This window comes from Salmo trutta, chromosome 23 (genome assembly GCF_901001165.1).
Source record: "Salmo trutta chromosome 23, fSalTru1.1, whole genome shotgun sequence".
Taxonomy (NCBI): Eukaryota; Metazoa; Chordata; class Actinopteri; order Salmoniformes; family Salmonidae; genus Salmo; species Salmo trutta.
The window spans coordinates 44155215-44178694 of NC_042979.1; the positions used below are offsets into that span (position 1 = coordinate 44155215).

Sequence of the window (23480 nt, forward strand, 5' to 3'; positions counted from 1 at the left end):
GCTGTCCCCATAGGAGAACCCTTTCCGGTTCCAGGTAGAATCCTTTTCCGGTTCCAGGTAGAATCCTTTTTGGTTCCAGGTACTTTCCGGTTCCAGGTAGAATCCTTTTTGGTTCCAGGTAGAATTCTTTTGGTTCCATGTAAAACCCTCTGTGGAAAGGGTTCTACCTGGAACCAAAAAGGGGTTATTTAAAGGGTTCTCAGATGGGGACAGCTGAAAAAACCCTTACGTAGATTCTAGATAGCACTTTTTTTAAGTGTCCTCCCTCTCTCTCTCTATCTATCTCTATCTATCTCTACCTCCATCTCTCTCTACCTCTATCGCTCTCTACCTCTACCTCTATCTATCTCTATCTACCTCTATCTCTCTATCTCTCTCTACCTCTACCTCTCTATCTATCTCTACCTCTCTCTATCTCTCTCTATCTCTACCTCTCTCTACCTCTCTCTATCTATCTCTACCTCTCTCTATCTCTCTATCTCTATCAATCTCTATCTATCTCTATATATCTCTACCTCTCTATCTATCTATCTATCTATCTATCTATCTATCTATCTATCTATCTATCTATCTATCTATCTCTCTCTACCTCTCTCTCTCTATCTATCTCTCTCTACCTCTATCAATCTCTATCTCTCTCTATCTCTACCTTTATCTCTCTACCTCTCTCTCTCTCTATCTATCTCTCTCTACCTCTATCAATCTCTATCTATCTCTATATATCTCTACCTCTCTATCTATCTATCTATCTATCTATCTCTCTCTACCTCTCTCTCTCTATCTATCTCTCTCTACCTCTATCAATCTCTATCTCTCTCTATCTCTACCTTTATCTCTCTACCTCTCTCTCTCTCTATCTATCTCTCTCTACCTCTATCAATCTCTATCTCTCTCTACCTCTATCAATCTCTATCTCTCTCTATCTCTATCTTTATCTCTCTATCTCTACCTTTATCTCTCTACCTCTCTCTCTCTATCTATCTCTCTCTACCTCTATCAATCTCTATCTCTCTCTACCTCTATCAATCTCTATCTCTCTATCTCTCTCTACCTTTATCTCTCTATCTCTCTCTACCTTTATCTCTCTCTCTCTCTCTACCTTTATCTCTCTATCTCTCTCTACCTTTATCTCTCTATCTCTCTCTACCTCTACCTCTCTATCTATCTCTACCTCTCTCTATCTCTCTCTATCTCTACCTCTCTCTACCTCTCTCTATCTATCTCTACCTCTCTCTATCTCTCTATCTCTATCAATCTCTATCTATCTCTATATATCTCTACCTCTCTATCTATCTCTATCTATCTCTACCTCTCTCTCTATCTATCTCTATCTATCTCTACCTCTCTCTATCTCTACCTCTCTATCTATCTCTATCTATCTCTACCTCTCTCTATCTCTACCTCTCTATCTATCTCTATCTATCTATCTCTCTCTACCTCTCTCTCTCTCTATCTATCTCTCTCTACCTCTATCAATCTCTATCTCTCTCTACCTCTATCAATCTCTATCTCTCTCTATCTCTACCTTTATCTCTCTATCTCTCTCTACCTTTATCTCTCTCTCTCTCTCTACCTTTATCTCTCTATCTCTCTCTACCTTTATCTCTCTATCTCTCTCTACCTTTATCTCTCTCTCTCTCTCTCCCTCTATCGCTCATTCTTTCTTTCTTTCTCTCTCAGTATTTTTTTTCATGAATGCAAACACGCCATTAGCACTAGCAGTCATGGGGGGCTGGGGGGAGGGGGGGGGGGCAGTGCCCCTGTGACAACAATTTTGGACCCCCTTGTGGCCCCCCTAAATGTGGAGTATGAAATAATTTTTACATAACTAATTTTTGCTATCGTTCATTTTTTTTTTTACATCCGTTATTAGACAGTGGCAACGCGGACCACTAATGATTATGAACATGGTCTTTTGCCTGCTAATGCCTGCAATGCAGTGAAGAAAAGGATATGACAACAATAACGTCTAATGTAACTGGCCCCTCTAACAGTACAACTGGCCCCAGCTTGCCCCCCCAGTTGAAATGGTCTAGAAACCCCACTGGCCATTAGGCAGTTATCTTAAACCTCAACTAAGAGAAGTGACAAGAGGACACAGTTGCAGACACTAAGAAGCGAGGTCACTTGCCACGATAGGTATTTAGTGTCTTCTAGTGATAATGTTACACAAGCAGAAACCTGTACTGCAGCACAGGGTTAAAAACTCACTTTTTAGTCTGCACCTGTTTGCACATGGGAATGACCATTTCCCTCTCGGTCATGAATGTTTATATGAATAAGGTGAGATGTTACCAGACATGTCATCACCACATGATTTGACCCACCTTTGACCTCTTCTGGACTTTGGTTCTTCTTTTTCCCACCTTTGTTCTGGTCTAACCGTTTTGGCAGTAACCCCTCAGAGCTTACTGGTGCTGTGCTGTGGTGGGCGTGCAGTATGGTGAAGTTGCCCCCCACACACGAATCTAGGGTTAGTTTTGCATTTCCCCCACTAATGGATTGGGGGAGGGGAACCTGATCCTAGATCTGTACCTAGGCTGGATGTCATGGAGAAAGGTGTATCCCCGGTGGAGGATGATTCACAGGGTCTGTCATTGACTCAGCAGTGGGCCAGCTCCTCACATCCCAGGGTTATTTATACCACCTCTCTGGTGGTGTGTCTCTGGGAAAGACATTAGGGCTATGTGTGTGTGTGTGTGTGTGTGTGTGTGTGTGTGTGTGTGTGTGTGTGTGTGTGTGTGTGTGTGTGTGTGTGTGTGTGTGTCATGGAGCGCTAGTTTGTAGTAGAGAGTGTCTAGTAAATAGTGTTAAAAGCCACATGTGGCACAAGATCCTAACTAACTAAAACAAACTAAGCCACTAAATAAAGGGACAGATTGACAGGCTGATTTAGGGTCCCAGGTTGGTCTTGACTAGACACTTTGAACAGGCACACAGGCGTTGGATGGCTAAACCTGGACCTCTATCTGTCTCCAGTCCCTTTCATCAAGAGGAGTCAAGGAATGGGGTTTAAGTCTGTGTCTGTGCTCTCAGCTGATTAAAACTGACTAAGTTGCAAAATACTACTTGAGTAAAAGTCTAATACAAGTATTTGGTTTTAAATATTCTTAAGTATCAAAAGTAAAAGTATAAATCATTTCAAATTTCTTATATTAAGCAAACCAGACGGCACCATATCATTTTTGACATTTTTTATCACAGATAGCCAGGGGAACACTTCAACACTCAGAAATAAATTACAGATAGCCAGGGGAACACTCCAACACTCAGAAATCATTTACAGATAGCCAGGGGTACACTCCAACACTCAGACATCATTTACAAACTAAGCATGTGTGTTTAGTGAGTCTGCCAGATCAGAGGCAGTAAGGATGACTAGGGATGTTATTTTGACCAATTTCCTGTCCTGCTAAGCATTCAAAATGTAATGAGTACTTTTGGGTGTCAGGGAAAATGTATGCAGTAAAAAGTACATTATTTTCTTTAGGAATGTAGTGAAGTAAAGTATAGATACCCCCAAAAACTACTTAAGTAGTACTTTAAAGTATTTTTACTTAAGTACTTTACACCACTGGTCTAAGGATAATGTAGTGGGTAACTGACTAGGCTGTGACTGAGGATAATGTAGTGGGTAAATGACTAGGCTGTAACTGAGGATAATGTAGTGGGTAACTGACTAGGCTGTAACTGACGTTGGTGTTGTGGGTAACTGACTAGGCTGTAACTGAGGATAATGTAGTGGGTAACTGACTAGGCTGTAACTGAGGATAATGTAGTGGGTAATTGACTAGGCTGTAACTGACGTTGGTGTAGTGGGTAACTGACTAGACTGTAACTGAAGATGATGTAGTGGGTAACTGACTGGGCTGTAACTGACGCTGGTGTAGTGGGTAACTGACTAGACTGTAACTGAGGATAATGTAGTGGGTAAATGACTAGGCTGTAACTGAGGATAATGTAGTGGGTAATTGACTAGGCTGTAACTGAAGATAATGTAGTGGGTAACTGACTAGGCTGTAACTGAAGATGGTGTAGTGGGTAACTGACTAGGCTGTAACTGAGGATAATGTAGTGGGTAACTGACTAGGCTGTAACTGAGGATAATGTAGTGGGTAACTGACTAGGCTGTAACTGAGGATGGTGTAGTGGGTAACTGACTAGGCTGTAACTGAGGATGGTGTAGTGGGTAACTGACTAGACTGTAACTGAGGATAATGTAGTGGGTAACTGACTAGGCTGTAACTGAGGATAATGTAGTGGGTAACTGACTAGGCTGAAACTGAGGATAATGTAGTGGGTAACTGACTAGGCTGTAACTGAAGATGGTGTAGTGGGTAACTGACTAGGCTGTAACTGAGGATAATGTAGTGGGTAACTGACTAGGCTGTAACTGAGGATGGTGTAGTGGGTAACGACACGGCCTGAAGCACACCCCAGTGTGGGTACAGTCCCGACCCTACACTATTTTGCGTCTCCCTCTCTCTTTGGCTCCCCTCTCATTTCATGCTATCCCTCTCTGAATAAAATGAAAATACCCCAAAATGTTTTTTTTAAAAGACTAGGTTGCAGCCGGACTTTTGTTTTCACTCATACCATAATGTCATACCATAATATCATACCATAATATCATACCGTAATATCATACCATAATAGTCCATAATATCATACCATAATATCATACCATAATAGTCCATAATATCATACCATAATGTCATACCATAATATCATACCATAATGTCATACCATAATATCATACCATAATATCATACCATAATAGTCCATAATATCATACCATAACATCATACCATAATAGTCCATAATATCATACCATAATATCATACCATAATAGTCCATAATATCATACCATAATGTCAAACCATAACATCATACCATAATATCATACCATAATATCATAACGTAATATCATACCATAATGTCATACCATAATATCATACCATAATAGTCCATAATATCATACCATAATAGTCCATAATATCATACCATAATGTCATACCATAATATCATACCATCATATCATACCATAATATCATAACGTAATATCATACCATAATAGTCCATAATATCATACCATAATAGTCCATAATATCATACCATAATGTCAAACCATAACATCATACCATAATATCATACCATAACATCATACCATAATATCATACCATAATATCATACCATAATATCATACCATAATAGTCCATAATATCATACCATAATATCATACCATAATAGTCCATAATATCATACCATAATATCATACCATAATATCATACCATAATGTCATACCATAATATCATACCATAATAGTCCATAATATCATACCATAATATCATACCATAATAGTCCATAATATCATACCATAATATCATACCATAATAGTCCATAATATCATACCATAATATCATACCATAATAGTCCATAACATCATACCATAATAGTCCCAACAGCTGCATTGGCAGTAATCACTGACTAACTGTTATGTGTTGGATGACAAGATATGAATTGCTCACACAATGGCACAATGGATGGTGGTCAATTATGTACACAGGATTAATGGCTAATTATGTGCCTTTGCCAAGTGACTTTGACTGCTAGCTGGATCTTCTCAAGATACTTAGTGTTCACAAATGACATTAGCCAAACTAATATACACTAAGTGCACAAAACATTAGGAACACCTGCTCTTTCCATGACAGAGGCTGACCAGGTGAATCCAGGTGAAAGTCATGATCCCTTATTGATATCACTTGTTAAATCCACTTCAATCAGTGTAGATGAAGGGGAGACAAAATATGTAAGTGCCTTTGAACCGGTTATGGTATTAGGTGCCAGGCGCACCGGTTTGTGTCAAGAACTGCAACGCTGCTGGGTTTTTCCACACTCAACAGTTTCCTGTGTGTATCAAGAATGGTCCACCACCCAAAGGACATCCAGTCAACTTGACACAACTGTGGGAAGCACTGGAGTCAACATGGACCAGCATCCCTGTGGAACATTTCGACACCTTGTAGTGCCCTGACGATTTGAGGCTATTCTGAGGGCAAAGGGGGGGGGGGGGGTGCAATTCAATATTAGGGAAAGGGGGATACCTAGTCAGTTGTACAACTGAATACCTTCAACTTTTAGTTTAACCTCTGAATCAGAGAGGTGTGGGGGCTGCCTTAATTCACATCCACATCTTCGGCGCCCAGGGATAGTTATTAGGAAGGTGTTCCTAATGTTTGGTATACTCAGTGTATTTGTATATTGAAATAGCATGCTGTACTACACTACCCATCATGCTCTGCAACTGGTGTCTCCTTATTAATACAATGTTGTATTTTATTTAACCTTTATTTAACTAGGCAAGTCAGATAAGAACAAATTCTTATTTACAATGACGGCTTACCCCGGCCAAACCCAGACGACGCTGGGCCAATTGTGCGCTGCCCTATGGGACTCCCAATCATAACAGGATGTGATACAGCCTGGATTCGAACCAGGGACTGTAGTGACACCTCTTGCACTGAAATGCAGTGCGTTAGACGCAGCGGGTTGATTATCCCAACCCTTGATGTTTAGATTTACAGAGAATACTTTGAGGAGATGAAATAGGTTATGTTGATGCAGACTTGGGTTTAAATAGTATTTGTTATCTTTCAAATACTTAGATACTCTTGATAAAGATTACCTTGCTCTATGGAACCAATGGAATTGGCCCAAAAGTGCAACCCACCCCTCCGAGCGGCTAGGCTCAATCAAATGTTTGGCGTATTTGAAAGGAAACAAAAGACTATTGGAACCCAGGTTTGGTTGAGGTATCTGTTCTGATATGGTCGAACTAACCCATCATTATGATGAGGATCCCATCTCTGTCATAACACCCTGGTTCTGCCAACCAGTGCTGAGCGTTTAACCATCATTTCGGTTATTTTCGTTTTTTAAACAAGGAATTGAACGGCATCGGTTCAATTATTTGAATTCCATTTTGTTCCGTTTTTTTTGTCTTCTTTGAGCTCATTGCGCACATTGCACAGTTTCTCTAGAGATAAATTAGATCCATCCTGATCTGTACGATGTCGTCGGTAATGAACTACAATTACCATAATCCACTGTGCACCTACTTGTCCAGTCTGTGTGTTTCTTTTACACCTGCTACAGAAGAGAAAAGAGCGCGTGATTGTGATGGGATATAGAGAGCAGCTGTTGCTTCGCAAGGCATCTCTACCCGAAAATACATGATTTTGTCAGACAGCATAGGCAGCAGCTCTATAGAGATGAGATGATGACTTGGAAGGAAATAATAAACAAATGTAATATACACAACAACTAAAATATTTTAATAAAGTAAAGTAATGTGAATAAGTGTTGGTTAATAAGTGATCAGCAGTAATGGACAGTCACTACCATCATGGGCCTTTTATTCATTGTTGTATTCGTGTATGTAGGTGGCAGGGAAGTCAGGCGCAGGAGAAACCAAGTTGGTTAAATATGGAGTATTTAATTAAAAACAAACTCCAAAACCAAAATAAAATGGGTAAAGGATACCCGTCGCACACCGATACACAAACCCACGTAACATAACAATCAAACAATCACCGACAAGGACACGAGGGGAAACAGAGGGTTAAATACACAAGTAATTCATGGGATTGGAAACAGGTGTGATGGAAGACAAGACAAAACCAATGGATAATGAAAAACCAAGCACCACCCGTGCAAGGAGGGGCATCGACTTCGGTAGAAGTCGTGACAATTCATTGTTTTATTCTGTGTTGTTACAGCATTCATCCCACATAGCATTTAATGTTAAAAAAAAAATCAAAACCGAAATCGAAAACCATGATTATTTTTTAATAATTGAACCAAAACCGAACCAACCTCAAAAAGCAGTAATCGCTCAGCAGTAGTGGTGACCCAGTCATCATTCTTGATACCTAAAACACAAGGAACTCCTCGGTTGAGAAAAGTTCTGTAGGACACAACATCAATATTGTGAATCATATCGTCAGAGGTTAATTTTATTTTAAAAAATGTGTTGTTATTTTTTTTAACCTTTATTTAAACTAGGCAAGTCAGTTAAGATCAAATTCTTATTTACAATGACGGCCTACCCCGGCCAAACCCGGACAACGCTGGGTTAATTGTGTGCCGCCCAGTGGGACTCCCAATCATGGCCGGATGTGATAGAGCCTGGATTCAAACCAGGGACTGTAGTGATGCCTCTTGCACTGAGATGCAGTGCCTTAGACCACTGCAGAGCTGAACTGCAAGGCATATTGTTAGCTGAACTGCAAGGCGTATTGTTAGCTGAACTGCAAGGCGTATTGTTAGCTGAACTGCAAGGCATATTATTAGCTGAACTGCAAGGCGTATTGTTAGCTGAACTGCAAGGCGTATTGTTAGCTGAACTGCAAGGCGTATTGTGAGCTGAACTGCAAGGCGTAATGTTAGCTGAAAAGCAAGGCTTATTGGGCCCTAGTGTAGAACACATGTTTGCTGAGGCATTAGGATAGGCCATAGTAACGGACAGTGGGGCGATGGAGGGATCCAGTAAGCTCACTCTAGCCTTATTTCCTCTCTCCCGTGTCAGCTGACTGGGTACCCTGAAAGCCAGTCCGACCCAGACAGGTGGTGCGTTCTGATTCTCATGCTTTTATTTTCTCTAGAAGATCAGATCAGAGAGTTTTGAACAGGTGTCAGCAAAATGTCTAGCCTATAAACAGGTGTATACGGTGGGGATTAGGTTAGCGAATTGGAATGCACCATAAATTCCAATCAGAAAAATAATTTATCTTAGCCTCTGTGCCAGCCTGTTTGTGCGCCAACTCCTTGTCACTCATTGTCATGCCAAACATGCTTGACAATGAGCACAAACAGATCAGGGGTCAAGTTACCTTTCTCTGTACCCTTCACTGATTTGTCCCTACTATAGATGTGAGCCATATCACAACAGTAATAGTTCAACCTCGTCCGTACTGATGGTCAGTGAATAAACTCCAAGTGAGGAACTCCTTCCAGAAGGACGAACTCAGAGCGAGGATCTCCTTCCAGAGGGACGAACTCGGAGCGAGGATCTCCTTCCAGAGGGACGAAGTCAGAGCAAAGATCTCCTTCCAGAGGGACGAACTCAGAGCGAGGATCTCCTTCCAGAGGGACGAAGTCAGAGCAAGGATCTCCTTCCAGAGGGACGAACTCATTATCGAAGATCTCCTTCCAGAGGGACGAAGTCAGAGCAAGGATCTTCTTCCAAAGAGACGAACTCAGAGCGAGGATCTCCTTGCAGAGGGACGAACTCAGAGCGAGGATCTCCTTCCAAAGGGACGAACTCAGAGCGAGGATCTCCTTGCAGAGGGACATCAGGTTCTGCAACACACTCTGTTTTTCAGAAACGTAGCTTTCCTCCAACATCCAAACTGCTTAAATACAACCAGCGGGTTATACAGTTCATCGAGCGGATAGGAAATGGGCTCTCTCTGGCAAGAACAAAGACGGTGGTGTCTGCTTCATGACCAATAACAAGTGGTGCGATGATGGAAATGTACAGGAACTTGCGAGCTTCTGCTCCCGACTTGAAATACTTGGTCATCAAATGTCGCCCTTTTTATCTTCCGAGAGAGTTATCAGGGACTATCGCCACGGCTGTGTACATCCCGCCCCAAGCCGACACCAAAAATGCTCTGAAAGATCTTCAATCGACAAACTGGGGACTGCGTACCCGGAGGCAGCGTTCATTGTCGGGGGGGACTTTGACAAAAGTAATTTGAAGTCCATGCTCCTGAGTTACTATCAACACATTAACTGTCCAACTTGCAGAAATTCCACTCTTGACCACTGCTACACGCCTTTTCGACAGTGGTATAAGGCCCTCTCCCGTCCTACTTTTGGCAAATCTGACCACAACTCCATTTTGCTCCTCCCCACCTACAAATAAATGCTCAAGAGGGATGTTCCGGTGGTCAGGTCTGTACAACGCTGGTCTGACTAATCAGAATCCATGCTCCAAGACTGTTTTGATAACATGGATGGAATATGTTCCGGGGCACGTCTGGGGATAACATGAATGAATACGCCGACCCAGTCACCGGATTCATAAAAAAGTGCATAGATGATGTGATACCGATGGTGTCTTTCAAAACTTACCCGAATCAAAAACAGTGGATTGATGCCAGCCTTGTCAGGAAACTGAAGGAGAGAGATACTGCTTATTTACATGGCAAGGTGACTGGAGACAATTGTATGGTTTAACAGTACAAATACGACCTACACAGATCGATCAAGATGGCAAGACACAAGTATAGGGACAAAGTGAAGGAGCAATTCGGTGGGTCGGACACGATGTGTATGTGGCAGGGGCTTCTAACATCACAGATCACAAAAAAGAAAGCCAGTCATGTTGGGGACACCAACACCGCCCTACCGGACGAGCTAAACACCTTTTTCTGACGCTTCAAGCATAACGACTCTGAGCTACCAAGTAGCGCCCGTGAGGACAATGAGGGCTACGGCCTCCACGGAGGACGTATGTAAGTCTTTCAAGTGTGTTAACCCTTTCATGGCTGCCAGCTGAAGACCATTTTTTATCTCTCTCTAGCTCGGCCATTATCCCCACCTGCTTCAAGAAGGCCACTATTATCCCCGTGCCCAAGAAAGGGAAACTAACTGAACTGAATGACTAGCACTCACTTCCATCATCATGAAGTGCTTCGAGAGGCTAGTCATCTCCTCCTCATCACCTCCTCCCTCCCCGGCACACTCCACCCTCTCCAATTTGCCTACCGCTCGATAGTTCCAGAGACGATGCAATCGCCATAGCACTACACACTGCCCTCACCCACCTGGACAAAAGGAATGCATATGTGACGACACTGTTCATTGACTACAGCTCGGCCTTCAGTACCATAGTCACCACGAAGCTCACGGCCCTGGGACTGACCTCCTCCCTATGCAACTGGGTCCTGAACTTCCTGACGGGCCGTCCCCAGGTGGTGAAGGTAGGCATCATTACCTCTTCCACACTGATCCTCAACACGGGGGGCCCCACAAGGGTGAGTCCTCAGTCCCCTCCTGTACACCCTGTATACCCACGACTGCGTGGCCTCTCACAGTTCCAACTCCATCATCAAGTTAGCTGACGACCAACAGTAGTAGGCCTGATTACCAACAATGACGAGACGGCCTACAGAGAGGAGGTAGGCACACTGACGGCGTGGTGCCAGATAAACAACCTCTCCCTCACCGTCAAAAAAACAAAGGAGCTGATTGTGCATTTCAGGAGGAACCAGGCTGAGAACGCCCCCATCAACGGGGCGCCGTGGAAATGGTAAAAAACATAAAGTTCCTCGACGTACACATCTCTGAGCAGCTGAAATGGTCAAACCACAAGGACACTGTGGTCTATAGGTACGACAGCAACTCTTCAACCTCAGGAGGCTGAAGAAATTTGGCCTGTCCCCGAGGGGGCCCTCACAGTGTTCTACGGGAGCACCATCGAGAGCATACTGTCGGGATGCATCACAGCCTGGTACAGCCGCGGACCGCAAGGCGCTACAGAGGGTGGTACCTGTCAGACTGTCAGACTGGCCAATAGCTTCTACCCCCAGACCATCAGACTGCTGAATAGCCACCACTAGGCAGCTACCCGCTCCCCCTGTCTCCTTCCTGCCCCGTGGACTTCCTACCTTCCTCCCCCCACTGCTCCCCCAATGGACATTTACCCTTCCCCCACCACCCCAATGGACATTTATCATTGTTACAGTTGTAAATATGTATATATTATTGTTATTTTTTTTGTATTATTGTTTCATTCACTTCTCTTTTTTACATGCACTGTTGGAGCTCAGAGCTTAATACTTTCGCTGTACCCTGCAATTACATCTGCGACCCTGTGCATGTGACTAATAAAATAATCAAAAAAACAGTAGTAGTTCAACTTTGCGGTAGTGACGGAAAACAGTTTCATACTGGTCCCACACGGGAATCAAACCCTCAACCTTGGTGTTGCAAGTACCATGCTCTGCCAACTGAGCCACACAGTATCCTAGATCAATGTACTCTGAGACGCTTTATGAATAGGAGCCCAGTATTCCATTAATGGGTTGACCAACGCTCCCGAGTGGCACAGCAGTCTAAGACACTGCATCTCAGTGCAAGAGGCATCACTACAGTCCCTGGTTCAAATCCAGGCTGTATCACATCCGGCTGTGATTGGGAGTCCCATAGCGCAGCGTTGTCTGGGGTAGGCCGTCATTGTAAACAAGAAATTGTTCTTAACTGACTTGCCTAGTTAAATAAAAAACATATGTAATGAATATATAACTGATTTCAACTCACCTTACTTGACTTTCATCTTGTTTCTATCGTTCACCAAGAATGTCTGGCTATATCTGATGGTCAGTTGGTTGACGTAACATGATTTTAGCAGGTCTTAGCTCTTTCAGGATATTTAATACAGTCACCCACACAGGGAATATAGGCCAATGGCCATTTCAGGCTAAAACAAAGTGGTTATTGTTGTTCCGACCGTGCACAACAATGTGATTGAGTCTACAGCTGGTTCGCTTGAAACTGAATATATTTATCATGAAAACCTTTTGCTTAACCAGGTTGTCATCACATCTGCCGTGTATTGAAAGTCACTCCAATACCTTCATAAAATAATTGTTGTTTAAATAAGATACAACAATTGGGTTTTTATCCCTAAAGGAGATATTTGATTGCCTTATAAAACAATAGGTAATACTTTATATGAAGGGGCTATACATAATTAATTGCGTCTGACAGAAAGACTTCATAACACCTTCATAAATGTTTTGTCAGCCCTTGTATTTATGCAACATCCATGTCATATATGACATAAATGTGGGACAGTGTGTCAGAATATTCAGTAAATTATTTCAAAATAAAAGTCCCCGTAAACCATACTGTTTTTAGTCAAAATCCCCACGGTTACCACTCTTTTTTAGACTATCTATGTATTATGCATTGTTATCATAATCAGAATGAAAGGAAAAATGCTATGACTAATAATACATTTATGTGATGGCAAAGCTTCCGAGCTGTTAAAAAGTGAAGTGGAGGCTTCTTCAACAGTGGAAAGAGAGGTCAGCGGGATGACTCAGAGGTTTCTCCCTATGGGAGTAGTGCAGTACTTTCGTCCACTACTCCCATAGGGCTCTGGTCTAAAGTAGTGCACTATAGGGAATAGAATGCTATTTGGGACTCAGACAGAGTCTATTGAAGGGGAAGGATCAGCGTCTGGTATTAAATGGACTCAGTTCCTAAATCAGGAATAGGTATGTGTGTAAATGCGGCAGATGTATGCCACTTTTCTTTCGTCTCATTCCAACTTCTGTCTTCTTTGAAAAGGAATTTCCTTTTCAGGCTCTGAATAAAGTTCTATGGCTTACATTCACAAAAATGTACTTCCTGTATGGACTGTTGATGAATCCCACATGGGGTTAGTCCTGTATGGACTCCTGTTGATGGTAGGGTTAGTCCCTTATGGACTCCTGTTGGGGTTAGTCCTGTGTGGACTGCTGTTGATGGTAGGGTTGGGGTTAGTCCTGTGTGAACTCCTGTTGATGATAGGGTTAGTCCTGTAGGAACTCCTGTTGATGATAGGGTTGGGATTAGTCCTGTATGGACTCCTGTTGATGATAGGGTTGGGGTTAGTCCTGTTGATGGTAGGGTTGGGGTTAGTCCTGTATGAACTCCTGTTGATGATAGGGTTGGGGTTAGTCCTGTATGGACTCCTGTTGATGAATCCTACATGGGGTTAGGATTAGTCCCTTATGGACTCCTGTTGATGGTAGGGTTGGGGTTAGTCCTGTATGGACTCCTGTTGATGGTAGGGTTAGTCCTGTATGGACTCCTGTTGATGATAGGGTTGGGGTTAGTCCTGTATGGACTCCTGTTGATGGTAGGGTTAGTCCTGTATGGACTCCTGTTGATGAATCCTACATGGGGTTGGGGTTAGTCCTGTATGGACTCCTGTTGATGATAGGGTTGGGGTTAGTCCTGTATGGACTCCTGTTGATGATAGGGTTGGGGTTAGTCCTGTATGGACTCCTGTTGATGGTAGGGTTGGGGTTAGTCCTGTATGGACTCCTGTTGATGATAGGGTTGGGGTTAGTCCTGTGTGGACTGCTGTTGATGATAGGGTTGGGGTTAGTCCTGTGTGAACTCCTGTTGATGATAGGGTTAGTCCTGTAGGAACTCCTGTTGATGATAGGGTTGGGATTAGTCCTGTATGGACTCCTGTTGATGATAGGGTTGGGGTTAGTCCTGTTGATGGTAGGGTTGGGGTTAGTCCTGTATGAACTCCTGTTGATGATAGGGTTGGGGTTAGTCCTGTATGGACTCCTGTTGATGAATCCTACATGGGGTTAGGATTAGTCCCTTATGGACTCCTGTTGATGGTAGGGTTGGGGTTAGTCCTGTATGGACTCCTGTTGATGGTAGGGTTAGTCCTGTATGGACTCCTGTTGATGATAGGGTTGGGGTTAGTCCTGTATGGACTCCTGTTGATGGTAGGGTTAGTCCTGTATGGACTCCTGTTGATGAATCCTACATGGGGTTGGGGTTAGTCCTGTATGGACTCCTGTTGATGATAGGGTTGGGGTTAGTCCTGTATGGACTCCTGTTGATGATAGGGTTGGGGTTAGTCCTGTATGGACTCCTGTTGATGGTAGGGTTGGGGTTAGTCCTGTATGGACTCCTGTTGATGATAGGGTTGGGGTTAGTCCTGTGTGGACTGCTGTTGATGATAGGGTTGGGGTTAGTCCTGTATGGACTCCTGTTGATGATAGGGTTGGGGTTAGTCCTGTATGGACTCCTGTTGATGAATCCTACATGGGGTTGGGGTTAGTCCTGTATGGACTCCTGTTGATGATAGGGTTGGGGTTAGTCCTGTATGGACTCCTGTTGATGGTAGGGTTGGGGTTAGTCCTGTATGGACTCCTGTTAATGAAATTCCACATACTCTGTAGTTCAGTACATTCATGTTGACACTCATTACCAACATTTCAACTAAAGAAATCTAAGAATATTCCACTAATATCATTCCAATAATTTTTTTATTTAACTAGGCAAGCCAGTTAAGAACAAATTCTTATTTACAATGACGGCCTACCCCAGACGACGCTGGGCCAATTGTGCGCCACCCTATGGGACTCTCAATCACAGCCGGATGTGATACAGCCTGGAGTCGAACTAGGGATTCTAGTGACGCCTCTTGCCCTGAGGTGCACGGCCTTAGACCGCTGTGCCACTCGGGAGCGGTGGTGCATTTGCATTAGAAAGCCATTAGCTTTTTTTTTTAGCTTGTTTGTTTACATCATATTTCAAGAATTTATTGGTATTTACCTCATTTCGTAGAGACTGTTGGTGCGAATACGCTACCGTGCAGTATACCCATTGATTTTGAAGAATATATCTTATTAATTCCCCATGAGCTTAGTTCAACAGTCGTACCCCATCAGAAACTACAATATAAGCTTTGTTTTACTCCGTTGTTTGTAAACAATGTAATTGTAAACAAACGCAGTAAAGCCTCAAAACATGGATAAAACTATCCTTTTGATCTCAAGGATGGCCAGTCCTTGTATCCATAGCTCTGTCTATGAATTTGAGAGTGGTTACATTTCTGCAGCCTCATCCCACAGCTGTTTACAAAAAAAGTTATGGGGTATCCACTATTATATATATAAACTCAGCAAAAAAAGGAATCCTTTTTTCAGGACCCTGTCTTTCAAAGATAACTAGTAAAAATCTAAATAACTTCACAGATCTTCATTGCAAAGGGTTTAAACACTGTTTCCCATGCTTGTTCAATGAACAATAAACAATTAATGAACATGCACCTTTGGAAAGGTCGTTAAGACACTAACAGTTTACAGACGGTAGGCAATTAAGGTCACATTTATGAAAACTTAGGACACTAAAGAGGCCTTTCTACTGACTCTGAAAAACACCAAAAGAAAGATGCCCAGGGTCCCTGCTCATCTGCGTGAATATGCCTTAGGCATGCTGCAAGGAGGCATGAGGACTGCAGATGCGGCCAGGGCAATAAATTGCAATGCCCGTACTGTGAGATGCCTAAGATAGCACTACAGGGAGACAGGACAGACAGCTGATCATTCTCGCAGTGGCAGACGACATGTAACAACACCTGCACAGGATCGATACATCCGAACATCACACCTGCGGGACAGGTACAGGATGGCAACAACTGCCCGAGTTACACCAAGAACGCACAATCAGTGCTCAGACTGTCCTCAATAGGCTGAGAGAGGCTGGACTGAGGGCTTGTAGGCCTGTTGTGAGGCAGACATCACCCGCAACAACGTCGCTTATGGGCACAAACCCACCGTCGCTGGACGTGACAGGACTGGCAAAAAGTGTTCTTCACTGACGAGTCGCGGTTTTGTCTCACCAGGGGTGTTGGTCGGATTCTCGTTTATCGTCGAAGGAATGAGCGTTACACCAAGGCCTGTACTCTGGAGCGGGATCGATTTGGAGGTGGAGGGTCCATCATGGTCTGGGGCGCTGTGTCATAGCATCATCGGACAGAGCTTGTTGTCATTGCAGTCAATCTCAACGCTGTGTGTTACAGTGGAAGTGTGGGGTAACATCTCACAGCAAGAACTGGCAAGTCTGGTGCAGTCCATGAGGAGGAGATGCACTGCAGTACTTAATACAGCTGGTGGCCACACCAGATACTGACTGTTACTTTTGATTTTGACCCCCCCCCTTTGTTCAGGGACACATTATTCAATTTCTGTTAGTCACATGTCTGTGGAACTTGTTCAGTTTATGTCTCAGTTGTTGAATCTTGATATGTTCATACAAATATTTACACATGTTAAGTTTGCTGAAAATAAACACAGTTGACAGTGAGAGGACGTTTCTTTTTTTGCTGGGTTTATATTTGACCCCTTTTTTCTCCAGTTGGTTTATATTTTACCACCTCAATTCACCAATTGCTTGCTTAACCCAGCAAGCATGCGCCTGGCCTGCCACTAGAGCACGATGGGACAAGAACATCCCGGCTAGCCGAACCCTCCCCCAACCCAGACGACGCTGGGCCAATTGTGCACCTTTCATGGGTCTCCCAGTCGGCTGTGACACAGCCCGGTATTGAACCCAGGTCTGTAGTGACGCCTCAAGCACTGCTAGATGCAGTGTTTTAGACTGCTGCGCCACTCGGGAAGCCCTGGGGTATCCATTTCGTTGTTGTCAGAATGCCAGATTGCCCCTTTAATCCTTCTGATTTGAATTTGTCCTCAAACTCAAAAACAAGAGGCTAAATGAGCTGTTTATTTTAGACCGAGCTTGTTTGGTGAGATTACTCCATGTTGTCTGAATTACAACAAGATGTAGTCACAACTGCTCCTGGGTGTCACTGGAGAAAAACACTGTTGTTTGCGTCTGTGTTTATAGTCTCATTAGTGTGTGTGGTCATTGTCAATCTAAATTTACACACTGGGTTTAAAGAGTCTAGATTTAACATTTCTACTGAGGAAAAGAGTGCTCAAATGACCTACAGTCGAGGTGCAGCCAGAATGCACAGCTCTCAACCCTGAAGTAAAAACAAATCCTTTATAAATAGCTTAACTTGACCCTCAATTACCTTAAACGAGTGTCCTATTTACTTGCTATATACACCATGAAAGAGACTAGTTCTTTGCTAGCAACTTAACATCAAAACCTGCTGGAGATAAGCAAAACAGAAGAGCAAAATAGCTCATCAAAATTGGCTTATCAAAATTAGCCTATCAAAATTAGCCTATCAAAATTAGCCTATCAAAAGTCAACACATGATTATTCACTTTGATCTATTTCTCTTTGAACTATCTCTCAATATCCACATTTGATTCAAAAGGTCTGTTAGGACGTGCAGCACTGCTACTACATCACTGTACTACTGCCACAGTAACGTTTCATTATATAAAGATACTATATTTAGTACTGTAACGTGTCATACTGACTGACTGTCCATATAGGCCCGTATTCTCACTAAATCTGGACGCTTAACTGGAATTTCCGCTCACATTGACGTCAATGACCAATTTGTGCTCCCTTATCCAACTCTGAATTGGCTGGGCCCTTGGTCATCTAAATGAAACTGCCTGTGCATGATCTAATCCACTCTAATGTGATAGATGTTTGGCCTGTGTCTAACATCCTGTATGGACCAACAGCTCTTCTCACTCTCACTCACTCACTCACTCACTCACTCACTCAGTTACTCACTCACTCACTCACTCACTCACTCACTCACTCTCACTCACTCACTCACTCACTCTCACTCACTCACTCACTCACTCACTCACTCACTCACTCTCACTCACTCACTCACTCACTCACTCACTCTCACTCACTCAGTTACTCACTTACTCACTCACTCACTCACTCTCACTTACTCAGTTACTCACTCACTCACTCACTCACTCACTCTCACTTACTCAGTTACTCACTCACTCACTCTCACTTACTCAGTTACTCACTTACTCACTCTCACTTACTCAGTTACTCACTCACTCACTCACTCACTCTCACTTACTCAGTTACTCACTTACTCACTCACTCACTCACTCACTCACTCTCACTTACTCAGTTACTCACTCACTCACTCACTCACTCACTCACTCACTCACTCACTCTCACTTACTCAGTTACTCACTCACTCACTCACTCACTCACTCACTCACTCACTCACTCACTCTCACTCACTCACTCACTCACTCTCACTTACTCAGTTACTCACTTACTCACTCACTCACTCACTCACTCTCACTTACTCAGTTACTCACTTACTCACTCACTCACTCACTCACTCACTCACTCACTCACTCACTCACTCACTTACTCAGTTACTCACTTACTCACTCACTCATTCACTCACTCACTCACTCACTCACTCACTCACTCTCACTTACTCAGTCACTCAGTTACTCACTTACTCACTCTGTCCCAGTTGGCCACAGCCCTTCTTTGTAAATGTTTATAATTCAGTTAAAATGGTTTGGGCCTGGAATGAAGTACCACCATGTTTAGACCTGGACAGCACTCAGAGTTTCTTTCAGAGCCCCCCCCCCCCCCCCCTTCCCTCCCCCTTCCTTCGCTCTCTCTCTCTGTCTTTATCTGTCTCTTTCTCATTTTCTCGCTCTCTCTTTCCCCCCTCTCCTTCTATCTCTATCTTCTCTCTCTCTCATTGTCTCTCTCTCTCTCTCTCTCTCTCTCTCTCTCTCTCTCTCAATTCAATTAAATTCAAGGGGCTTTATTGGCATGGGAAACATATGGATAAACAAATCTCTCTCTCTCTCTCTCTTCTCTCTCTCTCTCTCTCTCTCTCTCTCTCTCTCTCTCTCTCTCTCCCTCTCTCTCTCTCTCTCTCCCTCTCTCTCTCTCTCTCTCTCTCTCTCTCTCTCTCTCTCCCTCTCTCTCTCTCTCAGTGCAGCTGTATTGATGTGTTTCCTAACATGTATAATCACAGACACACATATGTTAAACAGTAGATGTGAGGACTACTGGGTTTATGGGGACATATTTGCGTTATGGATTGCATTGAAAAAGATCTAGGGTGAATTAATAATACAAACAAGGTTTAACACTGGAAAGCCATAGATCTGGTGGTGGAGGTGTCTTCTCAGCTACTAGCACTACGCCATGTCATCACTTCAAATCCCTCATGCTTACATGCATATTCACTTGTCGGCTTCTGTTTTCATCCCATCGTTTCTCATGAATCAGCCTTTGGCCCCATCTGGGGAGAAGATACTTTAAGCGTCCAATGGCCCTTTTTCAGTTGTGTTAGAGACACAGAGTACTTACTTCGACCGATTTTATTTTTTTCTCTCCATTTTTTGGAGCTTGTTTAAAGATTATTTCAGAGGCGGTTTGGGCCATATCAACATTGCTTTCTTTTTGACTAGAAACAATTTTTCTTCATGAAACAACTTTGTTTGAATTTGAGAAAAGCTATTTCTCTGAAAATTCTCTCAGATCTGAGCTTGGACAAGACGAAAAGCATACATCATTACACACAGCATACATTATTGGACACTGTCTGTATACACTTACCATATGGGGTGGCAGGTAGCCTAGTGGTTAGAGCGATCAAATCCCTGAGCTGACAAGGTAAAAATCTGTTTTTCTGCCCCTGAACAAGGCAGTTAACCCACTGTTCCCCGGTAGACCATCGTTGTAAATAATAATTTGTTCTTAACTGACTTGCCTCGTTAAATAAAGGTTACATTTAAATATTCGATTGATAGTTAATAAAGCTAATAGAATTAAACCAAGTTGATGGTATTACATTGCAAAAATGTCATAAGAATGTTTTAAGAAACCATGGTTACAGATGATGTCACCTCATTTCACCTTTTTATTTTTTGGCCAGGCAGGCTAGTGTGTTTCGGCAGTTATGCCTTCATCAGCTCTGTGAATTATTATGTGGATTATAGTTAATGGAATTTTTTTGTAAGGGTTGATTGTCACGTCCTGACCCTAGTAAGATGTCATTTTCTATAGTAGAGTAGGTCAGGGCGTGACAGGGGGTGTTTTAGGGTTTTCTATGTTTTCTATTTCTATGTTTAAGTTCTAGTTTTTCTATTTCTATGTTGGGGTTGATCTCCAATTGGAGGCAGCTGATCCTCGTTGTCTCTGATTGGAGATCATATATAAGTCGTTTTTTTTCCTGGGTTTTTGTGGGTAGTTGTTTTCTGTTTTGTCAAAGTGTACCTTACGGAACTGTTGTCGGTTGTTTTGTTGTTTTGTTCTAGTGTCTTCATTAAAAGTCAAATATGAGCACTATACACGCTGCGCCTTTGTCTCCTTTAGTCGACCCACGTTACATTGATACATTTTTCTTTAGGGAAAATCAAGTCTGACATTTTTATAGTGGAAATTACAAACTTTAGAAGCCTTTTTGAACCTCGAATATACTACAAGTTTGTATTCCCTGCTGTGCATTCTCACCAACAAACGAGTGATCAAATTAAGATCCTACATCTGTAGTTGTGATGTACTGTATTGCTATGTCTTTGGATGTGTTTGCCATCTACTCCGAGGTTTTCCCTTTGTGGTAATCTAAGACCAAAGCCAACATTCACTTCTGTAGGAATGCCCATTTTTATAAGTAGCATGTAAAATGTTACTCATGTGGAGAAGTGAAATAGTGCTTAGGGTTGGTCTTGTGGTTGAATCTGCCACCTTTTTGAACCCCGGCTCCATCCCTCATCTCAAGACTATATTTCCACCTTTATCTGTCTCCCCTTCATTCATTCTCTATCAATAAACAATACAAATACAAAAGGATAGGGGGAAATCTACTCTCATCAGGAACGTCGTCAAAATAGAAGAGGGCCTAGAACTGATCCTTGAGGAACCCCCATTCTACTTTTCTGGGCTGTAGATCTGATGTTATTGAATACTATGTAACATTGCTCTTTGTTCTTCAGATAAGTTTTAAATTATGCATCAAATAAGTAAACAAACTCCCTTTTAAAACAAAGGAAAAATGTAGAGTATCTATGAAGATGACAGCTGACTTAGCATATTCAGTATAAAAACTGTTATGAAGGAGAGCTAGAGTTACCTCGACTAACCTGTACCCCTGCACATTAACTCGGTACCGGTACCCCCTGTATATAGCCTCGTTATTGTTATTTAATTTTTTACTTATATTTAGTAAATATTTTCTTAACTCTATTTCTTGAACTGCATTATTGGTTAAGGGCTTGTAAGTAAGCATTCGGTGCTTGTGACTAATACAATTTGATTTGATTTGATTAGAGGTCTATCATATTGCTTACCAACAGTATCCCTAACAAAGCAATGTTTTTGTGATTGGATTTTTTGTTACAGTACATTGTCGGTTGTCATGACATCAGCAGTCACGACTCTATATAACATTGTTTATGATTACTGATTATGATTACAACACCGTTATGTTAGCCTTGTAGACAACACCGTTATGTTAGCCTTGTAGACAACACCATTATGTTAGCCTTGTAGACAACACCATTATGTTAGCCTTGTAGACAACACCATTATGTTAGCCTTGTAGACAACACCATTATGTCAGCCTTGTAGACAACACCGTTATGTTAGCCTTGTAGACAACACCGTTATGTTAGCCTTCTAGACAACACCATTATTTTAGCCTTGTAGACAACACCATTATGTTATCCTTGTAGACATCACCATTATGTTAGCCTCGTAGACATCACCATTATGTTAGCCTTGTAGCAGATATAGACACGAGAGGCTCTCCAGTGCTTCCAAAAATGTTGTTGCGTTACAACCTTATTCTAAAATGTATAAAATGATTTGTTTCCTTATCAATCTACACACAATATCCCATTATGGCAAAGTGGAAACAGGTTTTTAGACATTTTTGCAAACACAAATACCTTATTTGCATAAGTATTCAGACCTTTTGCTATGAGACTCGAAATTGAGCTCAGGTGCATCCTGTTTCCATTGATCATCCTTGAGATGTTTCTACAACTTGATTGGAGTCCACCTGTGGTAAATTCAATTGATTGGACATGATTTGGAAAGGCACACACCTGTCTATATAAAGTCCCAGAGCTGACAGTGCATGTCAGAGCAAATACCAAGCTATGAGGTCGAAGGAATGGTCCGTAGAGCTCCGAGACAAGATTTTGTAAAGGCACAGATCTGGGGAAGGGTACCAAAAAATGTCTGCAGCATTGAAGGTCCCCAAGAACAGAGTGGCCTCCATCATTCTTAATTGGGAGAAGTTTGGATCCACGAAGACTCTTCCTAGAGCTGGCCGCCCAGCCGAACTGAGCAATCGGGGAAAAGGCCCTTGGTCAGGGAGGTGACCAAGAACCCGATGGTCACTCTGACAGAGCTCCAGAGTTCCTCTGTGAAGGAACCTTGCAGAAGGACAACCATCTCTGCAGCACATCATCAATCAGGCCTTTATGGTAGAGTGGCCAGACAGAAGCCACTCCTCAGTAAAAGGCACTTGACAGCCTGCTTGGAGTTTGCCAAAAGGCACCTAAAGGACTCTCAGACCATGAGAAACAAGATTCTCTGGTCTGATGAAACCAAGATTGAACTCTTTGGTCTGAATGCCAAGCGTCACGTCTGGAGGAAACCTGGCACCATCCCTACAGTGAAGCACGGTGGTGGCAGCATCATGCTGTGGGGATGTTTTTCAGCGGCAGGGACTGGCAGACTAGTCAGGATCGAGGGAAAGATGAACGGAGCAAAGTTACAGAGAGATCCTTGATGAAAACCTGCTCCAGAACGCTCAGGACCACAGACTGGGGAGAAGGTTCACCTTCCAACAGGACAAAGACCCTAAGCACACAGCCAAGACAACGCAGGAGTGGCTTCGGGACAAGTCTCTGAATGTCCTTGTGTGGCCCAGCCATAGGCCGGACATGAACCACAAATACAGGTGTATTTGAGAGAAACCTGAACACCCCAAATACAGGTGTGCC

The 23480-nt window shown here is 42.8% G+C and overlaps 1 protein-coding gene across 1 annotated transcript in view; it reads left to right on the forward strand.

Annotated features, from left to right (window-relative positions):
• The window catches only part of fbn2a (fibrillin 2a), a 190817-nt gene that overhangs the window by 11653 nt on the left and 155684 nt on the right, over nt 1–23480 (forward strand). The window lies entirely within an intron of this gene.